Raw genomic sequence first — 17,098 nt, 5'->3', positions numbered from 1 at the left:
AGACCAAGTGATGCAAGGCTGTTCTTGTGGATGTTGAGAGCTAGGAGGGACAACTGAAAACTGTATGATACTAAAACCATGCAGGAGGACTCTCTCTCCCGCGTGCATGCGCGCTCTCTCTCTGTCTTTCTCTCTCTCTCTTTCTCCCTCCCCACGCACTTCTTCACTCTCTTCTCTTCAAGTCTTGGATTCTCCTCCTATCTTATAAATAAAATAGAGCTGTAACACTGATTTGCCTAAAAAAAAAAAAAAAAACATGCAGGAGGGTAGGGAGAGCTATCATGGTGGCAACATGCTTAGCAAAGCTGACTAGTTGGCCAGGCAGAGCCCCAGAATGGCCATGCCTCTGTGTGCTTCCTATGTTTCAGGGGATAATTACTTTCATTTTGTTGTTCCAGAACCGTCCTCTCTGTTCTCAAAAATGATTACGTTTTCATGTTGATACACTAAAGGCTCATGGAACTGTTCAATAACCAGAGTCCCATATCAGTCAGTCAGTTCAGTTGCTCAGTAGCAACTATGACTACGACCCCTATGGACTACACAGTCCTTGGAATTCTCTAGGCCAGGTACTGGAGTGGGTAGCCTTTACCTCCTCCAGGGGATCTTCCCAACCCAGGGACTGAACCCAGGTCTCCCGAACTGCAGGCAGATTCTTACCAGCTGAGACACCAGGGAAGCCCCTGCCTATAAGAAATGAAGGACAAAAAGGCTTCCATGTCCAGGCGTTCCACAGGGCCCTGCTCAGCGTCAACCCCACCTTTTGTTTTGTCACGCAAGTGTATGTTCCTCAGTTCTTTGTCTCGTCACAACAAAGATTTGGAGCGACGGACATTAAAGCCCTTGGCGTGTTGCAGCTCTCGAGTCTTGGACAAAGCGTGTTATAGCTCTTAGCAAATCAATGTTACAGCTCTATTTTATTTAGAAGATAGCAGGAGAATCCAAGACTCGAAGAGAAGAGAGTGGAGGAGCGCGCAGGGGAGGGAGAGAGAGTGAGAGAGAGAAAGGGTGCACCACTGGAAGAGAAGAGAGTGGAGGAGCACGCGGGGGAGGGAGAGGGAGAGGGAGAGAGGGAGAGAGGGAGAGAGGAGAGAGGGAGAGAGGGAGAGAGAGAGAGAGCCCGCTTTGGCTCCTCCTTTTATATGTTTTTTCCTCCACCTGGGCCTGCCCTATGCAAACTGGGCTTAGCCAGGAGTGCTGTTTGTTCTGCCTGAAGTCTTCACTCTGGTCCTCCGACCTTCCTTTCACCTTCCTTGTCTTTTCAGATCAGATCACATCAGTCGCTCAGTTGTATCCGACTCTTTGCGACCCCATGAATCGCAGCACGCCAGGCCTCCCTGTTCATCACCAACTCCCAGAGTTCACTGAGACTCACGTCCATCGAGTCAGTGAAGCCATCCAGCCATCTCATCCTCTGTCATCCCCTTCTCCTCCTGCCCCCAATCCCTCCCAGCATCAGAGTCTTTTCCAATGAGTCAACTCTTCACATGAGGTGGCCAAAGTACTGGAGTTTCAGCTTTAGCATCATTCCATCCAAAGAAATCCCAGGGCTGATCTCCTTCAGAATGGACTGGTTGGATCTCCTTGCAATCCAAGGGACTCTCAAGAGTCTTCTCCAACACCACAGTTCAAAGGCATCAATTCTTCGACCCTCAGCCTTCTTCACAGTCTGACTCTCACATCCATACACGACCACAGGAAAAACCACAGCCTTGACTAGACGAACCTTTGTTGGCAAAGTAATGTCTCTGCTTTTGAATATGCTATCTAGGTTGGTCATAACTTTCCTTCCAAGGAGTAAGCGTCTTTTAATTTCATGGCTGCAGTCACCATCTGTAGTGATTTTGGAGCCCAGAAAAATAAAGTTAGCCACCGCCATTTTGGACTCCTTTTCCCTATTCTACCTACCTGTTTGATACTCCTCAGTCTTGAGGAGCATAGAATCTTTTCCCTTTTTCTTCAAGTTGCTGCTTACACATTGTTCTTTTCCATAATTTCTGCAGTTCCCAGTCTCCTGCTTTGAAGGGATGTTAGGGAGCATCCAGGAAAGGGAGAGACCCATGGAACACAAACTCATGCATAGTGGTTAACAATTGTCCAATTTGTTGGAATACGCTGCTTAATTGTACTTCCCATGTTAGAAAGGTTTCTCTTCTTTATTCTGAATGTTTTTTACTATTTCTGTTAGCTTTAATCATATGCTTAAATTAGAGTCTTCATCTCTTAAAACCTTAAATTCTTGTGAAAACTAAGAAGTAAGCAATTATGAACTATCGTCTATATTAGTATGTTGTAGATTGGTAGGCAAACACCAGTGATTATTTCTAAAAAACAACAACAACAACAACAAAAAAAACACAACAACTTGCTTTCTGACTGAGAACATCTCAGAATGGCACCAAACATTAATAATTCTATTTAATAATAATCTATAGTTTCTCTGTAAGAGGAAGCCAATGTACAGTCATTTATGTTTCAGTATCTTATTTTCTTTGAGAATGACCTGGCTTTTCAATAAATTTCCTTCACTTGATTTGCAACTCTAAAATTTCAAGTTACTAATATCTGGAGAGACAGACATTTCCAAAACATAAGTATTCTTAACAGTTTATCTATAAGCTCTTATCGCATTTAGGGATTCCCTGGTAGCTCAGATGGTAAAGTGTCTGCCTGCAACGCAGAAGACCCAGGTTCGATCCCTGGGTCGGGAAGATCCCTTGGAGAAGGAAATGGCAACTCATTCCAGTACTCTTGCCTGGAAAATTCTATGGACGGAGGAGCCTGGTGGGCTACCGTCCATGGGGTCACAAAGAGTTGGACACAACTGGGTGACTTCACATTACTCACTTTATCCTTAAAAGTTTCTTTACATCACCACTCACTGGCAGCAGGTTACTTAGCTTGCTGATCTGCTGATCTGTTACAAAGAGCAAGGACTAGTAAACTATTTTGGACCTACTTGCTTCTAATCAGTCTATGTCATGTCCTTAGGCTATGTCATTTCTTCAAAGTTTGTGCCTTCCCCCTCTCTCTTGCTTCATTTCCCTCTGAAGATATTTGACCCCCATATTCCTATGGGAAGCAGAGGGGTGATATCCACCTTCTGTAACTGTTGCAAGGCTGAGTAGAGGCATCGATGCTGCCTGTCAGGGAATAAAAATCTCTGGATACCTGATTTAGGAGCCTGAGGCACAAGACAGCTCTTGAAGATCATGGCATCCGGTCCCATCACTTCCCAGCAAATAGATGAGGAAGCACTGGGAACAGAGACTTTATATTCCTGGGCTCCAAAATCACTGCAGATGGTGACTGCAGCCATGGAATTAAAAGACTCTTGCTCCTTGGAAGAAAAGCAATGACAAAACTAGACAGCATATTAAAAAGCAGAGACAATACTTTGCTGACAAAGGTCTGTCTAGTCAAAGCTATGGTTTTTCCAATAGTCATGTACGAATGTGAGAGTTGGACCATAAAGAAAGCTGATGCAAAGAACTGACTCCTGGAGAAGACCCTGATGCTGGGAAAGATTGAAGGCGAGAGGAGAAGGGGACGACAGAGGATGAGATGGTTGGATGGCAACACCGACTCGATGGACATGAGTTTGAGCAAGCTCTGGGAGTTGGTGATGGACAGGGAAGCCTGGTGTGCTTCAGTCCATGGGGTCGCAAAGAGCTGGACATGATGGAGCGACTGAACTGAAAAAAGAAGTAGTGACAGATTTTATTTTCTTGGGCTCCCAAATCACTAAGAATGGTAACTGTAGTCATGAAATTAAAAGATGATTGCTTCTTGGAAGGAAAGCTATGATGAACCTTGCCAGCATATTAAAAAGTACATCACTTTGCTGACAAATGTCCAAGCTATGGTTTTTTCCAATAGTCAAGTATGGATGTGAGAGTTGGACCATAAAGAAGGCTGAGCACTGAAGAACAGATGCTTTCAAACTGTGGTGTTGGAGAAGGCTCTTGAGAGTCACCTGGACTGCAAGGAAATCGAACCAGTCAATCCTAAAAGAAATCATTCTTGAATATTTATTGGAAGGACTGATGCTGAAGCTGAAACTCCAATACTTTGGCCATCTGATGCAAAGAGCTAGCTCTATAATAATTCTAGGGGGCCCTCTAAAGTATCCCAAAGATAGAGGGAACTCAAAAGAACTTTAATTAAAATTTGATATTTGGGAAGTTTGTCAAAAAGTTTTAAAACACTTGATCAAGATCAGTCATTGTGTAACAATACCCATTCCTTAACCAAAGTAACCAGGGATCTCAAAAGCAAATATTAATACAAATTCCTTAAAGGCAAAGAAACTCATCTCATACAGATGTAGTTAACATCTCAAGAATACTAGAGGAAGAAACCAAAACCAGTCTTGTTCTTGCCCATTTCTAATAAAATCCATTTACCTAACTAAACAGTCCAATCTTACAAATTCTGATAAAGCATAATTCAATCTTTTATTCCTTGCATTTTCTACTGAAAACACATATATTATTTTCCTAAAAATTTGGTTTCTTACATTGAGTTGCCTTTATTGTTAACAAATATGTAACAGATGGAGTAAGGTCTTATTTAACCTCTAGCAAATCTAAATTCAACAGAAACACTATACTTAACACTCAACACTCTAATGACATGTCTATATTAATCAAACCAACAAGCCTAAGCCACCTTCAATAGCAGATATCAGTTCAGTACAGAATATTTCCCAGATCATGGGTTCTAAAACTTATCTTGGCCAGTTCTCTATAGATTTAATTTATAAGCACTTACTTTCAAGTCAGTTAAAATAGTTCATTTACAAGTTAACTTTTACATAAAGACCAATCCAGAAATCTCAGTTTTTTTCCACTTGAGTTCAAACAATGAAAGATCCCACATGAAGCAATGAAGATCCCACATGCTACAAGACCTGACATAGCCAAATACATAAACTAAAACAAAAGGATTAGGAGATGGACCCCCTAGGACCCTCAGTTCACTTAAGTTCAGTCGCTCAGTCATGTCTGACTCTTTGCGACCCCATGGACTGCAGCACACCAGGCCTCCCTGTGCATCACCAACTCCCGGAGCTTACTCAAACACATGAATTGGAAGGTTGGAAGATTTCTGTGAGGTCAGGCCCTCAGGGTTCCCCTGCTGTAGGGCTGTGCCAGGGTCACACCCTGTCTGGGCTATAGAACTCCAAGTTTGCTGCAGAGAACAGAGGAGAGGTCCCCTAGGAACTTGCACACACCCTAATCTTGTCAACAGCCCCACCCTTTTGAAACTGGAAAGAATATAAGAGTGTTACTGCCTTGATCCTTATCCCATACTCCTGCCTGAGTATATAAACTTTTCTTACTCACCATGGAGAAGTTCCTGACTCCAGGCACTAGCTAACCTACTGTGTTCCTCCTTTGCCTGGCAAAGTAACAAAGCCACTCTATCTCCTCCATAATTCTATCTCTGTATTTCTGCTTGGCATTGGTGCACAGAGAGCTAAGATTCTGACTACAAATTTGTGGACTCGTCCGGGATCTGATCGTGGGCAGGTGGCCCCGCAGGGCCACTCAGCTTGATTGGACACTTTTGGATCTCTCCCCACCCCAGCCTCTCTCCTCTAGGAGAGTTGGAAGATTTCTCTGAGGTTAGGCCCTCAGGGTTCCCCTGCTGTAGGGCTGTGCTGGGATCACATCCCCTCTTCCTTTTGGGCTACAGAACTCCAAGTTTGCTGCAGAGAACAGGGGAGAGGTCGCCCTAGCAGCTGCCCAGGCTTTCTTTGCCTTTCTTTGAAGACTTCTACTCTGAGAAGACATTAACTTTTGGAGGATTAGAAAGCATGCCTTTGGTACATTGCAACACACCTGCCAGCAATTTGGTAAGTCTCATGGAGTGTACACCAGGACCTCTTTGACCTTGCCTCTTCTGGGGAATTTTGGTGGCAATCTGGAGAACTTTGATTTCAACTGGGGGAGTTCTTCCTGTGAAGGGGAACTCCTTTTGTAAGGCACACCTTGGACAAGGTCACAGGTCTAGAGGGAGTGGTAAATCTTGTTTGGGGCATTCACGCCATTTGGCTTTGATTTCTGAGCATCTCTTTGCTGTCCTCTTGGGGCATTTTTACCATTTGGCTTTTTGATTTCTGGGTATCTCTTTGCCATTTATTTTGAGTATGACTTCCAGCTGGTGAGGTTTCACTTTTGTTTGGTTGCTTTGGTTTGAGCCTGCCGATTGGTTTGAGTGTGCAGGCATCTGGTACAAACTGCTTGAGCTAAAATAGGAAGCGCTTCCTCTAAGATTCTACCCACCCCCTTACCAGGGAACTCTTTTGGAAAAGTTTTAAATGACTGGTCAACCTATAGGCTTCCCTGGTGGCTCAGACAGTAGAGAAATCTGTCAGCAATGTGGGAGACCTGGGTCCGATCCCTGGGTTGGGAAGATTCCTTGAAGAAGTGAGGTCTCTGGGTTGGGAAGATCCCCTCGAGAATGGAATGGCTACCCATTCCAATATTCTGGCCTAGAGAATTCCATGGACAGAGGAGCCTGGCAGGCTAGAATTCATGAGGTCGCAAAGAGTCAGACACTCACTCAAAGCCAAAAAATTGGTCTAAAACTAACAATTAGACCTTTACTGGCACAGGATGTGAAATTGGACTGAAGTTTCTCTCCCCTTGTGCCCAGGCCCTTTGGGGAAAAAGTGGGAAGCAGGAAAAAGCGTTTAGAACTCAAGCATAAAAAACTGAGATTTCTGGTTTGGCCTTTATGTAAAATTTACTTTGTAAATGAACTATTCTAATTGACTTGAAAGTTGTTCAGTTGCTCAGTCATGTCCAACTCTTTGCGACCGCATGGACTGCAGCATGCCAGGCTTCCCTGTCCTTCACTATCTCCTGAAGTTTGCTCAAACTCATGTCCATTGATTGGGGGATGCCATCCAACCATCTCATCGTCTGTTGCCCACTTCTCCTGCTTTCAATCTTTCCCAGCATCAGGTTCTTTTCCAATGAGCTGGCTCTTTGCTTCAGGTAGCCAAAGTATTGGAACTTCAGCATCAGTCCTTCCAACGAATATTCAGGGCTGATTTCCTTTAAGACTGACAACAACAAGGGCATTTGCCATCTGCCTCTGTGGAGACTGAACCCTGTGTTGCTGCAGCTGTTGACCTTCAACACCCTCTGAAGGAGTTCAGGGTGGAGTGAGGCCCTCTGTGCTCCAGGGAATCTGGTGGAACAGGTCTTTAGATATTTTTAGGAACTGATTTCATGATCCCAATGTTTGCACCTCTTCAAATCTAGAAAATCACTTAATCCCTTCCAGATCAGCTCCTTGTGACAAAACTTTTGTAAACTAAGCCCTTGATTGCACTCAGCTCCCCTTCACTGAAATCTTATATATTGACCTTCCCTGACTCCTTCTTTGGAGTAATCTCTCAGAGCTATCTGAGGTGTTGCCTCCTGGGCTGCGGTCCTCATTTCACCCCAAATAAAACTTAACTCACAAATCTCAAGTTATATATATTTTTAGTTGACAGTGGTATCATCTCCATATCTGAGGTTGTCAATATTTCTCCCAGCAATCTTGATTCCAGCTTGTGCTTCATCCAGCCTGGCATTGTGCACAATGCACTCTGCATCAAAGTTAAATAAGCAAGGTGACGATATACAGCCTTGTCATACTCCTTTTCCAGTTTTGAACCAGTCAGTTGTTCCATGTGTGTTTCTAACTGGTGCTTCTTAACCCTCATACAGATTTCTCAGGAGGCAGATAAGGTGGTCACCCATCTCCTTAAACATTTTCTGGTTTGTTTTGATCCACAGAGTCAAAGGCTTTAGCGTAGTCAATGAAGCAGGTTTTTCTGAAATTCTCTAGCTTTTTCTATGATCCAATGGATGTTGGTAATTGGATTGGTTCTTCTGGCTCCTCTGACTTTTCTAAATCTAGCTTGTACATCTGGAAGTTCTTAGTTTACATACTGTTGAAGCCTAGCTTGGAGGATTTTGAGCATGACCTTGCTACCATGTGAAATAAGTGCAATTGTGCAGTAGTTGGAATATTCTTTGGCATTGCCTTCTTTGAGATTGGAATAAAAAATGACTTTTTCCAGTCCCATTGCCACTGCTAAGTTTTCCACTTTGCTGGCATATTGAGTGCAGCACTTTAACAGCATCATCTTTTAGCTTTTTAAATAGTTCAGCTGGAATTTCATCACCTCCACTAACTTTGTTAACTTTTTTGCCCACTTAACTTCACACCGTAAGATGTCTGGCTCCAGGTGAGTGACTACACCATCCTGGCTATCCAGGTCATAAAGACATTTTTTGTACTGCTCTTCTGTGTATTCTTACCATTCTTAATCTCTACTGAGTCTGTTAGGTCTTTTCCATTTCTGTCTTTATTTTGCTCATGTTTTCATTAAATATTTCCTTGGTATCTCTAAGTTCTGAATTTTGATACTTGAAAGCAAGCACTGAGAAATTAAATCTAAATATATAGAAAATTGGCCAAGATAAATATTAGGACCTATATTCTGGGAAATATTCAGTACTAAATTGATATCTGCTATTGAAGGTGGCTGAAGCTTGTTGGTATGATTAACATAGACATGTCCTTAGAGTTATCTATGTTAAGTTTAATTCTGTTGTACCTAAGTTTCAGATCAGATCAGATCAGTCGCTCAGTCGTGTCTGACTCTTTGCGACCCCATGAACCCCCGCAGGCCAGGCCTCCCTGTCCATCACCAACTCCCAGAGTTCACTCAGACTCATGTCCATCGAGTCAGTGATGCCATCCAGCCATCTCATCCTCTGTCGTCCCCTTCTCCTCTTGCCCCCAATCCCTCCCAGCATCAGAGTCTTTTCCAATGAGTCAACTCTTCGCATGAGGTGGCCAAAGTACTGGAGTTTCAGCTTTAGCATCATTCCATCCAAAGAAATCCCAGGGCTGATCTCCTTCAGAATGGACTGGTTGGATCTCCTTGCAGTCCAAGGGACTATCAGGAGTCTTCTCCAACACCACAGTTCAAAAGCATCAATTCTTCAGCGCTCAGCCTTCTTCACAGTCCAACTCTCACATCCATACATGACCACAGAAAAAACCATAGCCTTGACTAGACAAACCTTTGTTGGCAAAGTAATGTATCTGCTTTTGAATATGCTATCTAGGTTGGTCATAACTTTCCTTCCAAGGAGTAAGCGTCTTTTGATTTCATGGCTGCAGTCACCATCTGTAGTGATTTTGGAGGCCAGAAAAATTAAGTCTGACACTGTTTCCACTGTTTCCCCATCTATTTCCCATGAAGTGATGGGACCAGATGCCATGATCTTCATTTTCTGAATGTTGAGCTTTAAGCCAACTTGTTCACTCTCCTCTTTCACCTTCATCAAGAGGCTTTTTAGTTCCTCTTCACTTTCTGCCATAAGGGTGGTGTCATCTGCATATCTGAGGTTACTGATGTTTCTCCCAGCAATCTTGATTCCAGCTTGTGTTTCTTCCAGTCCAGCGTTTCTCATGATGTACTCTGTATACAAGTTAAATAAGCAGGGTGACAATATACAGCCTTGACGTACTCCTTTTCCTATTTGGAACCAGTCTGTTGTTCCATGTCCAGTTCTAACTGTTGCTTCCTGACCTGCATACAGGTTTCTCAAGAGGCAGGTCAGTTGGTCTGGTATTCCCATCTCTTTCAGAATTTTCCACATTTTTTTTTTTTTTTTTAGTTTTTAAATTTTATTTTATTTTTAAACTTTACAATATTGTATTAGTTTTGCCCAACATCAAAATGAATCCGCCACAGGTATACCCGTGCTCCCCACCCTGAACTCTCCTCCCTCCTCCCTCCCCATACCTTCCCTCTGGGCCATCCCAGTGCACCAGCCCCAAGCATCCAGCATCGTGCATTGAACCTGGACTGGTGACTCGTTTCATACATGATATTACACATGTTTCAATGCCATTCTCCCAAATCTCCCCACCCTCTCCCTCTCCCACAGAGTCCATAAGACTGATCTATACATCAGTGTCTCTTTTGCTGTCTCGTACACAGGGTTATTGTTACCATCTTTCTAAATTCCATATATATGCTTTAGTATACTGTATTGGTGTTGTTCTTTCTGGCTTACTTCACTCTGTATAATAGGTTCCAGTTTCATCCACCTCATTAGAACTGATTCAAATGTATTCTTTTTAATGGCTGAGTAATACTCCATTGTGTATATGTACCACAGCTTTCTTATCCATTCATCTGCTGATGGGCATCTAGGTTGCTTCCATGTCCTGGGTATTGTAAACAGTGCTGTGATGAACATTGGGGTACACATGTCTCTTTCCCTTCTGGTTTCCTCGGTGTGTATGCCCAGCAGTGGGATTGCTGGATCATAAGGCAGTTCTATTTCCAGTTTTTTAAGGAATCTCCACACTGTTCTCCATAGTGGCTGTACTAGTTTGCATTCCCACCAACAGTGTAAGAGGGTTCCCTTTTCTCCACACCCTCTCCAGCATTTATTGCTTGTAGACTTTTGGATCGCAGCCATTCTGACTGGTGTGAAATGGTACCTCATAGTGGTTTTGATTTGCATTTCTCTGATAATGAGTGATGTTGAGCATCTTTTCATGTGTTTGTTAGCCGTCTGTATGTCTTCTTTGGAGAAATGTCTATTTAGTTCTTTGGCCCATTTTTTGATTGGGTCATTTATTTTTCTGGAGTTGAGCTGTAGGAGTTGCTTGTATATTTTTGAGATTAGTTGTTTGTCAGTTGCTTCATTTGCTATTATTTTCTCCCATTCTGAAGGCTGCCTTTTCACCTTGCTAATAGTTTCCTTTGTTGTGCAGAAGCTTTTAAGTTTAATTAGGTCCCATTTGCTTATTTTTGCTTTTATTTCCAATATTCTGGGAGGTGGGTCATGGAGAATCCTGCTGTGATGTATGTCGGAGAGTGTTTTGCCTATGTTCTCCTCTAGGAGTTTTATAGTTTCTGGTCTTACGTTGAGATCTTTAATCCATTTTGAGTTTATTTTTGTATATGGTGTTAGAAAGTGTTCTAGTTTCATTCTTTTACAAGTGGTTGACCAGTTTTCCCAGCACCATTTGTTAAAAAGATTGTCTTTAATCCATTGTATATTCTTGCCTCCTTTGTCAAAGATAAGGTGTCCATATGTGCGTGGATTTATCTCTGGGCTTTCTATTTTGTTCCATTGATCAATATTTCTGTCTTTGTGCCAGTACCATACTGTCTTGATAACTGTGGCTTTGTAGTAGAGCCTGAAGTCAGGTAGGTTGATTCCTCCAGTTCCATTCTTCTTTCTCAAGATTGCTTTGGCTATTCGAGGTTTTTTGTATTTCCATACAAATTGTGAAATTATTTGTTCTAGCTCTGTGAAGAATACTGTTGGTAGCTTGATAGGGATTGCATTGAATCTATAAATTGCTTTGGGTAGTATATTCATTTTCACTATATTGATTCTTCCAATCCACGAACATGGTATATTTCTCCATCTATTAGTGGAGCACAGCAATCAGAGCAGAAAAAGAAATAAAAGGAATCCAAATTGGAAAAGAAGAAGTAAAACTCTCACTATTTGCAGATGACATGATCCTTTACATAGAAAACCCTAAAGACTCCACCAGAAAATTACTAGAACTAATCAACGATTATAGTAAAGTTGCAGGATACAAAATCAACACACAGAAATCCCTTGCATTCCTATACACTAATAATGAGAAAACAGAAAGAGGAATTAAGGAAACAATTCCATTCACCATTGCAACGGAAAAAATAAAATACTTAGGAATATATCTACCTAAAGAAACTAAAGACCTATATATAGAAAACTATAAAACACTGGTGAAAGAAATCAAAGAGAATTTTCCACAGTTTATTGTGATCCACACAGTCAAAGGCTTTGGCATAGTCTATAAAGCAGAAATAGATGTTTTTCTGGAACTCTCTTGCTTTTTCGATGATCCGGTGGATGTTGGCAATTTGATTTCTGGTTCCTCTGCCTTTTTTAAAACCAGCTTGAACATCAGGAAGTTCACGGTTCACATATTGCTGAAGCCTGGCTTGGAGAATTTTGAGCATTACTTTACTAGCGTGTGAGATGAGTGCAATTGTGTGGTAGTTTGAGCATTCTTTGGCATTGCCTTTCTTTGGGATTGGAATAATAACTGACCTTTTCCAGTCCTGTGGCCACTGCTGAGTTTTCCAAATTTGCTGACATATTGAGTGTAGCACTTTCACAACATCATATTTCAGGATTTGGAATAGCTCAATTAGAATTCTATCACCTCCGCTAGCTTTGTTCATAGTGATGCTTTCTAAGGCCCACTTGACTTCACATTCCAGGATGTCTGGCTCTAGGTCAGTGATCACACCATCCTGATTATCTGGGTCGTGAAGATCTTTTTTGTACAGTTCTTCTGTGTATTCTTGCCATCTCTTCTTAATATCTTCTGCTTCTGTTAGGTCTATACCATTTCTGTCCTTTATCAAGCCCATCTTTGCACGAAATGTTCCTTTGGTATATCTGATCTTCTTGAAGAGATCTCTAGTATTTCCCATTCTGTTGTTTTCCTCTACTTCTTCGCATTGATCGCTGAAGAAGGCTTTCTTATCTCTTCTTGCTATTCTTTGGAATGTTTATATCTTTCCTTTTCTCCTTTGCTTTTCGCTTCTCTTCTTTTCACAGCTATTTGTAAGGCCTCCCCAGACAGCCATTTTGCTTTTTTGCATTTCTTTTCCATGGGGATGGTCTTGATCCCTGTCTCCTGTACAATGTCATGAACCTCATTCCATAGCTCATCAGGCACTCTATCTAACAGATCTAGGCCCTTATATCTATTTCTCACTTCCACTGTATAATCATAAGGGATTTGATTTAGGTCATACCTGAATGGTCTAGTGGTTTTCCCTACTTTCTTCAATTTCAGTCTGAATTTGGCAATAAGGAGTTCATGGTCTGAGCCACAGTCAGCTCCTAGTCTTGTTTTTGCTGACTGTATAGAGCTTCTCCATCTTTGGCTGCAAAGAATATAATCAATCTGATTTCTAGATGTCAAATAAGACCTTATTCCATCTGTTACAGATTTGTCAACAAGAAAAGTATCTCAACATAAAAAAATCCACAAAACTTAAGGAAAGCAAGATATGTGTTTTTGTTGCAGTCAGTTCAGTTGCTCAGTCCTGTCTGACTCTTTGGACCGCAGCACACCAGGCCTCCCTGTCCATCACCAACTCCTGGAGTTCACCCAAACTCATGTCCCTTGAGTCGGTGATGCCATCCAACCATCTCATCCTCTGTCGTCCCCTTCTCATCCTGCCCTCAATCTTTCCCAGCATCAGGGTCTTTTCCAACGAGTCAGCTCTTCACATCAGGTGGCCAAGGTACTGGAGTTTCAGCTTCAGCATCAGTCCTTCCAATGACTTTTCTGGACTGATTTCCTTTAGAATGGACTGATTGGATCTCCTGACAGTCTAAGGGACTCTCAAGAGTCTTCTCCAACACCACAGTTCAAAAGCATCAATTCTTTGGCACTCAGCTTTCTTTATAGACCAACTCTCACATCCACACATGACTACTGGAAAGATCATAGCTTTAACTAGATGGACCTTTGTTGGCAAAGTAATGTCTCTGCTTTTTAATATGCTGTCTAGGTTTGTAATAGGTTTTCTTCTAAGGAGCAAGCGTCTTTTAATTTCATTGCTGCAGTTACCATCTGCAGTGATTTTGAAGCCCCCAAAAATAAAGTCTGTCACTGTTTCCATTGTTTGCCCATCTATTTGCCATGAAGTGATCGGACCAGATGCCATGATTTTAGTTTTCTGAATGTTGAGTTTTAAGCCAGCTTTTTCTCTCTCTTCTTTCATCAAGAGGTTCTTTAGTTCTTCACTTTCTGCCATAAGTGTGGTGTCTTATCTGAGGTTATTGATAGTTCTCCCGGCAATCTTGATTCCAGCTTGTGTTTCTTCCAGTCCAGCATTTCTCATGATGTACTCTGCATACAAGTTAAATAAGCAGTGACAATATACAGCCTTGATGTATTCCTTTTCCTATTTGGAACCAGTCTGTTGTTCCATATCCAGTTCTAACTGTTGCTTCCTGACCTGCATACAGGTTTCTCAAGAGGCAGGTCAGGTGGTCTGGTAGTTCCATCTCTTGCAGAATTTTCCACAGTTTGTTGTGATCCACATAGTCAAAGGCTTTGACATAGTCAATAAAACAGAAGTAGATGTTTGTCTGGAACTCTCTTGCTTGTTCGATGATCCAGTGGATGTTGGCAATTTGATCTCTGGTTCCTCTGCCTTTTCTAAATTCAGCTTGAACATCTGGAATTTCATGGTTCATGTATTGCTGAAGCCTGGCTTGGGGAATTTTGAGCATTATTTTGCTAGCATGTGAGATGAGTACAATTGTGCAGTAGTTTGAACATTCTTTGACATTGCCTTTGTGTTTGGAATGAAAATGGACCTTTTCTAGCCCTGTGGCCACTGCTCAGTTTTCCAAATTTGCTGGCATATTGAGTGCAGCACTTTCACAGCATCATCTTTTAGGATTTGAAATAGTTCAACTGGAATTCCATCACCTCCACTAGCTTTGTTCATAGTGATGCTTCCTAAGGCCCACTTGACTTCATATTCCAGAATGTCTGGCTCTAGGTGAGTTTTTGTTGTAGGGAGGAAGCCAGTTCTGACTCCATGTTGGAAACTGTTCCTTTGACTTGCTTTTATTATTATAATGATACTTAGTGACTTGCCTGGAAGATGCTAACCCTCTGCTTGACTGTAAGCTAAAGTGCCTTTGTCCAGCTGATGGATAGATAGTCTGTCCCTGCCCATGTGTGAATAGAAGAAATTAACACACCCCTTCTGAAGGCTTGCCATTCCCTTGGAGTTGTTTTGTAGAACAAAGACCCTTTCACTTTAGTTGCCCACTGCATCTCCCTCTCTGTTCTGCCTTTTGTCTTTATTTCCTCATTGCTTCTTTCTCTCTGATTGATTAAAGAACTTGGCATCCACACCCCGATAAAATAGTTATTTTGAGGTGCTAGCTGGCCATCTTCTCGGTCTGCTGACTCTCAATTAAAGTGTCTTCCTTGCCTCAACACCTTGTCTTTCGGATTCATTGGCCTGTTGTGTGGTGAGCAGATCAAGCTTGGATTCCTTAATATTTTCAGTGGAAGGTATAAGGAATAAAAGATACCAAATTATGCATGATCAGGATTCTCTAAGACTGGCTTGAGTTTAGTTGGTTAAGTGGATTTTGTTAAAAATGGGCTGGAACAAGACTGGTTTTGTTACCAAGTTCAAGCTTGTTTCTCTCTTTCTCCTAGTCCCTGTTTTTATCTCTGTCTTTTGACTTTCTGTCTTTCTATACATTTGCTCTGTCTCTGTATCTTTTTTAGCATTAGAGTCAAACTGCAGTACATATTTTACTAATATTACAAACCACTGGTAGGAGATCCAACCAGTCCATTCTGAAGGAGATCAGCCCTGGGATTTCTTTGCAAGTGTTAGGTAGGTAGAAGAGGGAAAAGGAGTCCAAAATGGCGGTGACTAAAAGACAAGGAAGGTCCGAGGACCAGAGTGAAGACTTCAGGCAGAACAAACAGCACTCCTGGCTAAGCCCAATTTGCATAGGGCAGGCCCAGGTGGAGGAAAATAACATATAAAAGGAGGAGCCAAAGCGCTTTCTCTCAGACTCTCTCCCCCACGTGCATGAGCGCGTGCTCTCCTCTCTCTCTCCCCCCTCTCCCCTCTCTCTCTCTCTCTCCCCCCCTCTCTCCCTCCCTCTCTCTCTCTCTCCCCCTCTCTCTCCCTCTCTCTCTCTCTCTCTCTCTCTCTCTCTCTCTCTCTCTCTCTCTCCCCCCACTCTCTCTCCCCACCTTCCCCCATGCACTCCTCAACTCTCTTCTCTTCAAGTCTTGGATTCTCCTGCCATCTTCTAAATAAAATAGAGCTGTAACACTGATTTGCCTAAGAGCTGTAGCACTGTTTGTCCAAGACCCAAGAGCTGTGACGCGCCGAGGGCTTTAATGTCCGTCGCTCCAAATCTTTTTGTGACGAGACAAAGAACCGAGGAACATACACTACTGTGACAGAAGGAATGATGCTAAAGCTGAAACTCCAGTACTTTGGCCACCTGATGCGAAGAGTTGACTCACTGGAAAAGACTCTGATGCTGGGAGGGATTGGGGGCAGGAGGAGAAGGGGACGACAGAGGATGAGATGGCTGGATGGCATCACTGACCCGATGGACGTGAGTCTCAGTGAACTCCGGGAGTTGATGGACAGGGAGGCCTGGCGTGCTGCGATTCATGGGGTCGCAAAGAGTCGGACACGACTGAGCGACTGACCTGATCTGATTATATAATTATCTTAAAACTTGCCAAATTATGAGGAAATTTTTCTTATATAACTTATATCAATTGATTATTTTTCTCTGGTTATTGGCCCTCAGTATTAAAAAATGTCCTCTCCACTGGGTGAGACTCCAAATATAATGCTGTTTCCTCTTTCTGGTCTTCTTTATCTGCTCATAAGCCCTTGTAGCATTTCGTTCCAGTAAGGCCAGGATCCCAGCTGGGTTTGAAGCCACCATGTCATTCATTCAGTCTTGGCTTCAGTGATCTTTCCTGCTAACAAGGATGCTCCCCAATTTCCCTCTCAAGTCACCTGATGTATGGGACATCTCACTATCCCTGCCTGGCCCCACTTCCACCTGGGAAAAGATAAAGTGTGAGATACCATGGTCCCTCTACTCATGATGAAGCTGCCTTCTTTTCTAACTTTTCTCCTTTGAGAACGCCATCAACCCTGAATCCCTGGTTCTGTCATTCTGTTACTGAGTTCAAGCTTGCTCTGCTTGCCGCACGATAGGCCAGTAAGTTTGAGAGATGAGGGGTTAAGACAAAGGAGCCAGCTGACCAAGAAGATGGCAGGTTATTGCCTCAAAATAACCATCTTATTGGGGTCTGGATGAGAAGTTCTTTTCATAGAGTGAAAGAGAAAGAAGCCAGGAGGAACTAAAGTCAAAAGACAGAATAGAGAGGGAGAGGCAGTGGGGAAGTAAAGTGAAAGGGTCTTCAGTCTAGCAAAACATCTCCTAGGGAATGACCAGCCTTC

At 42.6% G+C, this 17,098-nt stretch overlaps 1 non-coding gene across 1 annotated transcript; it reads left to right on the top strand.

The window, feature by feature from the left end:
* Positions 1-2,639: 2,639 nt before the first annotated feature.
* TRNAC-GCA (transfer RNA cysteine (anticodon GCA)) lies at positions 2,640-2,711 on the top strand. Its single transcript has one exon. It is a non-coding gene; the product is annotated as a tRNA-Cys (tRNA).
* The last annotated feature ends 14,387 nt before the right edge of the window (positions 2,712-17,098 follow it).

The sequence above is a fragment of the Bos mutus genome, chromosome 14, assembly GCF_027580195.1.
Source record: "Bos mutus isolate GX-2022 chromosome 14, NWIPB_WYAK_1.1, whole genome shotgun sequence".
Taxonomy (NCBI): domain Eukaryota; kingdom Metazoa; phylum Chordata; class Mammalia; order Artiodactyla; family Bovidae; genus Bos; species Bos mutus.
This window is presented reverse-complemented; position numbering and strand designations above follow the sequence as displayed.